We start from the raw sequence: 7,864 nt of genomic DNA on the forward strand, positions 1-7,864 counted from the left end.
CTTTCCCCTCTCTCCTCTTTCCCCTCTCTCCTCTCGCCCCTCTCTATCTTCTCTCACCTCTCTATCTTCTCGCCCCTCTCTATCATCTCTCCCCTCTCTCCTCTCGCCCTTCTCTATCTTCTCACCCCTCTCTTTCCTCTCGCCCCTCTCTGTCTTCTCTCCTCTCTCTCTCCTCTGTCCCCTTTCTCCACTCGACCCTCTCTATCTTCTCGCCCCTCTCTCTCCTCTCGCCCTTCTCTCTCCTCTCGCCCCTCTCTATCTTCTCGCCCCTCTCTCTCCTCTCACCCCTCTCTCTCCTCTCTCCTCTCGCCCTTCTCTCTCCTTTCGTCCCTCTCTATCTTCTCGCCCCTCTCTCTCCTCTCGCCCCTCTCTATCTTCTCGCCCCTCTCTCCTCTCTCCCCTCTCTCCTCTCCCCCCTCTCTCCTCTCGCCCCTCTCTCTCCTCTCACCCCTCTCTCTCCTCTCTCCTCTCGCCCTTCTCTCTCCTTTCGCCCCTCTCTGTCTTCTCGCCCCTCTCTCTCCTCTCGCCCCTCTCTATCTTCTCGCCCCTCTCTCCTCTCTCCCCTCTCTCCTCTCCCCCCTCTCTCCTCTCGCCCCCCTCTCCTCTCGCCCCTCTCTATTATCTCGCCCCTCTCTTTCTTCTCGCCCCTCTCTTCTCTCTCCCCTCTCTCCTCTCCCCCCTCTCTCCTCTCACCCCTCTCTATCTTCTTGCCCCTATCTCTCCTCTAGCCCTTCTCTATCTTTTCGCCCCTCTCTATCTTCTCTCCCCTCTCTCCTCTCTCCCCTCTCTCTCCTTTCGCCCCTCTCTATCTTCTCGCCCCTCTTTCTCCTCTCGCCCCTCTCTATCTTCTCGCCCCTCTCTCCTCTCTCCCCTCTCTCCTCTCCCCCCTCTCTCCTCTCGCCCCTCTCTCTCCATTCGCCCCTCTCTATTATCTCCCCCCTCTCTCCTCTCTCCCCTCTCTATCTTCTTGCCCTTCTCTCTCCTCTAGCCCTTCTCTATCTTTTCGCCCCTCTCTCCTCTCTCCCCTCTCTCCTCTCCCCCCTCTCTCCTCTCGCCCCTCTCTCTCCTCTCTCCCCTCTCTCTCCTCTCACCCCTCTCTATTATCTCGCCCCTCTCTTTCTTCTCGCCACTCTCTTCTCTCTCCCCTCTCTTCTCTCCCCCCTCTCTCCTCTCACTCCTCTCTATCTTCTTGCCCCTCTCTCTCCTCTAGCCCTTCTCTATCTTCTCGCCCCTCTCTATCTTCTCTCCCTTCTCTCCTCTCCCCCCTCTCTCCTCTCTCTCCTCTCTCTCCTCTCTCCCCTCTCTATCTTATCGCCCCTCTCTATCTTCTCACCCCTCTCTATCTTATCGCCCCTCTCTATCTTCTCTCCCTTCTCTCCTCTCCCCCCTCTCTCCTCTCTCTCCTCTCTCTCCTCTCGCCCCTCTCTATCTTCTCTCCTCTCTCTCTCCTCTGTCCCCTTTCTCCTCTTGACCCTCTCTATCTTTTCGCCCCTCACTCTCCTCTCGCCCCTCTCTATCTTCTCGCCCTTCTCTATCTTCTCGAGCCTCTCTATCTTCTCGCCCCTCTCTCCTCTTTCCCCTCTCTCCTCTCGCCTCTATCTTCTCTCGACTCTCTATCTTCTCGCCCCTCTCTATCTTCTCTCCTCTCTCTCCTCTCGCCCTTCTCTATCTTCTCACCCCTCTCTCTCCTCTCGCCCCTCTCTGTTTTCTCTCTCTCTCCTCTGTCCCCTTTCTCCTCTCGACCCTCTCTATCTTCTCGCCCTTCTCTATCTTCTCGCCCCTCTCTATCTTCTCGCCCCTCTCTATCTTCTCACCCCTCTCTATCTTCTCTCCCCTCTCTCTCCTCTCTCACCTCTCTCCTCTCTCCCCTCTCTCCTCTCACCCCTCTCTCCTCTCTCCCCTCTCTCTCCTCTAGCCCCTCTCTATCTTCTCGCCCCTCTCTCTCCTCTCACCCCTCTCTATCTTCTTGCCCCTCTGTCCTCTCTCTCCCCCTCTTCTCTCTCCTCTCTTTCCTCTCTCTCCTCTCTCTCTCCACTCTCCCCTCTCTATCTTCTCTCCGCTCTCTCTCCTCTCGCCCCTCTCTCTCCTCTCTCTCCTCTCTCTCCTCTCGCCCCTCTCTCTCCTCTCTCACCTCTCTCCTCTCGCCCCTCTCTCTCCTCTCGCCCTCTCTCTCCTCTCCCCTCTCTCTCCTATCGCCCTTCTCTATCTTCTCTCCCTTATCTATCTTCTCGACCCTCTCTATCTTCTCGCCCCTTTCTCTCCTCTCTCTCCTCTCAATTCAATTCAATTCAATTCAATTCAAGGTGCTTTATTAGCATGACCGATGGGTACAATCAGTGTTGCCAAAGCAAATGAAAGTAATGATATTTACATGAAACAAAACAAAAATAGAAGTAAAATAAAATCTACAGACATATTACAGACATTTACAACAAAGACATATTATACAATATTGACATATTCTGTAGGCGGCTGGAGCATTATTGGGAGACAGACTCACTGTTCCTCAGGCTGTGACAGGAGATCACATACTGGGCTGCCAGTTCAACTGAGTTCCCTCCTCCCTCTCCCAGTAGGATTGGGACCCGTTGTGATTCTGGCAGGTGTGGGAACTCTGGGATTAGATTTCTGAATTTAGGGAAGAATGTTTCTCTAATCCCAGAGTATCTGTCACAGTGCAGTAGGAAGTGCACCTCTGTCTCTATTTCTCCCCGCTGGCAGTGGGAGCACAGCCTGTCCTCTCTGGACAGCCAGGTCTGCCTGTGTCGCCCAGTTTCTATGGCCAGGTTGTGGTCACTGAGCCTGTACTTCGTCAGGGTCTGTTTCTGTTTGTTATTTTTTATTTTGGTCAAATATTCAGCTAGTGTGTATTGTCTGTTTAAGGTTCTGTAACATTCCAGTTTATGTTGTGTCTGTGTGTGTGTGTCCCAGTGTGTGAGATATTGCTGTTTGATCTGTGCTGTGATGTGGTTGAGTCTGGGTTGTGGTGCTCTAGCAGTGCTGTCCTGAGGCTGGTTAGTGTCGGTGTGGCTCAGGTCGGTGAGCCTCAGGACCAGCTGGCTCAGGGGGCTCTGTTTTGGGCTCAGCTCTTGGCTCAGCAGGGCTTTGTGGTGGTAGGAATTTTGGTCGCTGTTTTTTAGGTGTAGCCAATACTTGAATATTCTTTTCTGTATGTTTATCAATAGTGGGTACTGGCCTAATTCGGCCCTGCACCCGTTGTTAGGAGTTCTTCTCTGCACACGGAGGATGTTTCTACAGATCTCCATGTGCAGAGTTTCTGTGGGGTGTTTGTCCCATTGGGTGTAATCCTGGTCTGTGAGGGGACCCCACACTTCACTGCCGTATAGGGCAATGGGTTGGATTACACTTTCAAGTATTTGGAGCCAGATTCTTGTTGGTGGGTTGATGTTGAAGAGCCTCCTTCTTATTGCGTAGAAAGCCCTGAGTGCCTTCTCCCTCAGTGCCTTCACTGCCAGGTCAAAACTCCCGGAAGAGCTGATGGTGAGACCGAGATATGTGTAGCTGGATGTGTGCTCCAATGTGTTGTTGTTCAGTGTGAATTTGTACCTGTTTCCCTGAGGTCTGGCTTTCTTCTGGAAAACCATAACTCTGGTCTTGTCCAGATTGACTGTCAGTGCCCAGGTCTGACAGTACTGCTCCAGCAGTGCCAGGTTCTGCTGCAGCCCCTGTTCTGTGGGCAACAGCAGGACCAGGTCATCTGCGTAGAGCAGGAACTTGATTTCTGTGTCGTGTAGTGTGAGACCAGGAGCTGCAGACTGCTCCAACATTCCTGCTAATTCGTTGATATAGATATTGAACAGTGTTGGGCTCAGGCTGCAGCCCTGTCTCACCCCGCGGCCTTGGGTGAAGAATTTAGTCCTTTTGTTTCCAATTTTCACTGCACATTTGCTCTCTGAATACATTGATTTAATTATGTCGTACACTTTGCCCCCTATGCCGCTTTGGAGTAGTTTATAAAACAATCTCTCATGCCAAATCGAGTCAAATGCTTTTTTGAAATCGACAAAGCAGGCAAAAATTTTTCCTTTGTGTTTTTGGTGGACGTGTTTGTCTATCAGTGTGTGCAGGGTGTAAATGTGATCAGATGTGCGGTGATCTGGCAAGAAGCCAATCTGACTTTTACTCAGGACATTGTGTTCGGTAAGGAAGGCCAGTATTCGTGTATTCAGGATACTGCAGAATACCTTCCCCAGGTTACTGTTCACACAGATGCCCCGGTAGTTGCTGGGATCGAGTTTATCTCCACTCTTATAGATGGGCGTGATCAGTCCTTGGTTCCAGGCCTCGGGGAAACATCCGGCTGTCATGATGAGATTGAGGAGTTTGAGCAGGGCTTGTTGCAACTTTGGGCTGCTGTGTCTCAGCATCTCATTTATGACACCATCATGGCCACAGGCTTTGCGTGGTCTGAGGGCCTGGAGTTTGTCCAGTAGCTCCTGCTCAGTGATTGGGGAGTCTAAGGGGTTTTGGTTGTCTTTGATAGCCAATTCCAAAATTTTGAGTTTTTCATAAATGGTGTTTTGGTCTGATTGATTTGTATTTGGGAGCTTTTCATACAGATTTTCAAAGTATGTTTGCCAGATTGTTCCATTTTGGATGGCCAATTCTTCTGGTTTTGATTTGTTTAAGTTGTTCCACTTCTCCCAGAAACAGTTCTGATTTAGTGACTCCTCAATTTCTGCAAGTTGTTTGTCTATGTATGTGTCTATGTATGTGTCCTCTCTCTCTCCGCTCTCACCTCTCTATCTTCTCTCCCCTCTCTCTCCTCTCGCCCCTCTCTCCTCTCTCCCCTCTCTCTCCTCTCTCCCTTCTCTTTCTTCTCACCCCTCTCTATCTTCTCGCCCCTCTCTATCTTCTCACCCCTCTCTCTCCTTTCTCCCCTCTCTCTCCTCTCGCCCCTCTCTCCTCTCTCCCCTCTCTCCTCTCGCCCCTCTCTTTCTTCTCACCCCTCTCTATCTTCTCGCCCCTCTCTATCTTCTCACTCCTCTCTCTCCTCTCTCCCCTCTCTCTCCTCTCGCCCCTCTCTCTCCTCTCTCTCCTCTCTCTCTCTTCTCTCCCCTCTCTATCTTCTTGCCCCTCTCTCCTCTCTCTCCCCCTCCTCTCTCCCCTCTCTCCCCTCTCTCTCCTCTCTCCCCTCTCTATCTTCTCTCCCCTCTCTCCCCTCTCTCTCCTCTCTCCCCTCTCTCTCCTCTCTCCCCTCTCTCCCCTCTCTCTCCTCTCTCCCCTCTCTATCTTCTCTCACCTCTCTCCCCTCTCTCCCCTCCCTCTCCTCTCTCCCCTCTCTCTCCTCTCGCCCCTCTCTCTCCTCTCTCCCCTCCCTCCCTTCTCTCTCCTCTCTCCCCTCTCTATCTTCTCGCCCCTCTCTCTCCTCTCTCTCCTTTCTATCTTCTCGCCCCTCTCTCTCCTCTCTCCCCTCCCTCCCTTCTCTCTCCTGTCTCCCCTCTCTATCTTCTCGCCCCTCTCTCTCCTCTCTCCCCTTTCTATCTTCTTGCCCCTCTCTCCTCTCTCTCCCCCTCCTCTCTCCCCTCTCTCCCTCTCTCCCCTCTCTATCTTCTCTCCGCTCTCTCTCCTCTCGCCCCTCTCTCTCCTCTCTCTCCTCTCTCTCCTCTCGCCCCTCTCTCTCCTCTCTCACCTCTCTCCTCTCGCCCCTCTCTCTCCTCTCGCCCTCTCTCTCCTCTCCCCTCTCTCTCCTATCGCCCTTCTCTATCTTCTCTCCCTTATCTATCTTCTCGACCCTCTCTATCTTCTCGCCCCTTTCTCTCCTCTCTCTCCTCTCTCTCTCCGCTCTCACCTCTCTATCTTCTCTCCCCTCTCTCTCCTCTCGCCCCTCTCTCCTCTCTCCCCTCTCTCTCCTCTCTCCCTTCTCTTTCTTCTCACCCCTCTCTATCTTCTCGCCCCTCTCTATCTTCTCACCCCTCTCTCTCCTTTCTCCCCTCTCTCTCCTCTCGCCCCTCTCTCCTCTCTCCCCTCTCTCCTCTCGCCCCTCTCTTTCTTCTCACCCCTCTCTATCTTCTCGCCCCTCTCTATCTTCTCACTCCTCTCTCTCCTCTCTCCCCTCTCTCTCCTCTCGCCCCTCTCTCTCCTCTCTCTCCTCTCTCTCTCTTCTCTCCCCTCTCTATCTTCTTGCCCCTCTCTCCTCTCTCTCCCCCTCCTCTCTCCCCTCTCTCCCCTCTCTCTCCTCTCTCCCCTCTCTATCTTCTCTCCCCTCTCTCCCCTCTCTCTCCTCTCTCCCCTCTCTCTCCTCTCTCCCCTCTCTCCCCTCTCTCTCCTCTCTCCCCTCTCTATCTTCTCTCACCTCTCTCCCCTCTCTCCCCTCCCTCTCCTCTCTCCCCTCTCTCTCCTCTCGCCCCTCTCTCTCCTCTCTCCCCTCCCTCCCTTCTCTCTCCTCTCTCCCCTCTCTATCTTCTCGCCCCTCTCTCTCCTCTCTCTCCTTTCTATCTTCTCGCCCCTCTCTCTCCTCTCTCCCCTCCCTCCCTTCTCTCTCCTGTCTCCCCTCTCTATCTTCTCGCCCCTCTCTCTCCTCTCTCCCCTTTCTATCTTCTTGCCCCTCTCTCCTCTCTCTCCCCCTCCTCTCTCCCCTCTCTCCCCTCTCTCTCCTCTCTCCCCTCTCTATCTTCTCTCCCCTCTCCCCCCTCTCTCTCCTCTCTCCCCTCTCTCTCCTCTCTCCCCTCTCTCCCCTCTCTCTCCTCTCTCCCCTCTCTATCTTCTCTCACCTCTCTCCCCTCTCTCCCCTCCCTCTCCTCTCTCCCCTCTCTCTCCTCTCGCCCCTCTCTCACCTCTTTCCCTTCTCTCCCCTCCCTCTCCTCTCTCCCCTCTCTCTCCTCTCGCCCCTCTCTCTCCTCTCTCCCCTCCCTCCCTTCTATCTCCTCTTTCCCTCTCTATCTTCTCGCCCCTCTCTCTCCTCTCTCCCCTTTCTATCTTCTCGCCCCTCTCTCTCCTCTCTCCCCTCTCTCTCCTCTCTCCCCTCTCTATCTTCTCGCCCCTCTCTATCTTCTCACCCCTCTCTCTCCTCTCGCCCTTCTCTCTTCTCTCTCTCCTCTCTCCCTTCTCTATCTTCTCTCAACTCTCTCTCCTTTCTCCCCTCTCTATTTTCTCACCCCTCTCTCTCCTCTCGCCCCTCTCTCTCCTCTCTCCCTTCTCTATCTTCTCACCCCTCTCTCTCCTCTCACCCCTCTCTATCTTTTCGCCCCTCTCTATCTTCTCTCCCTTCTCTCCTCTCCCCCCTCTCTCCTCTCTCTCCTCTCTCTCCTCTCTCCCCTCTCTATCTTATCACCCCTCTCTATCTTCTCACCCCTCTCTATCTTATCGCCCCTCTCTATCTTCTCTCCCTTCTCTCCTCTCCCCCCTCTCTCCTCTCTCTCCTCTCTCTCCTCTCGCCCCTCTCTATCTTCTCTCCTCTCTCTCTCCTCTGTCCCCTTTCTCCTCTTGACCCTCTCTATCTTTTCGCCCCTCACTCTCCTCTCGCCCCTCTCTATCTTCTCGCCCTTCTCTATCTTCTCGAGCCTCTCTATCTTCTCGCCCCTCTCTCCTCTTTCCCCTCTCTCCTCTCGCCTCTATCTTCTCTCGACTCTCTATCTTCTCGCCCCTCTCTATCTTCTCTCCTCTCTCTCCTCTCGCCCTTCTCTATCTTCTCACCCCTCTCTCTCCTCTCGCCCCTCTCTGTTTTCTCTCCTCTCTCTCTCCTCTGTCCCCTTTCTCCTCTCGACCCTCTCTATCTTCTCGCCCTTCTCTATCTTCTCGCCCCTCTCTATCTTCTCGCCCCTCTCTATCTTCTCACCCCTCTCTATCTTCTCTCCCCTCTCTCTCCTCTCTCACCTCTCTCCTCTCTCCCCTCTCTCCTCTC

This window comes from Atractosteus spatula, chromosome 5 (genome assembly GCF_055471065.1).
Source record: "Atractosteus spatula isolate fAtrSpa1 chromosome 5, fAtrSpa1.hap1, whole genome shotgun sequence".
NCBI classification, from domain to species: domain Eukaryota; kingdom Metazoa; phylum Chordata; class Actinopteri; order Semionotiformes; family Lepisosteidae; genus Atractosteus; species Atractosteus spatula.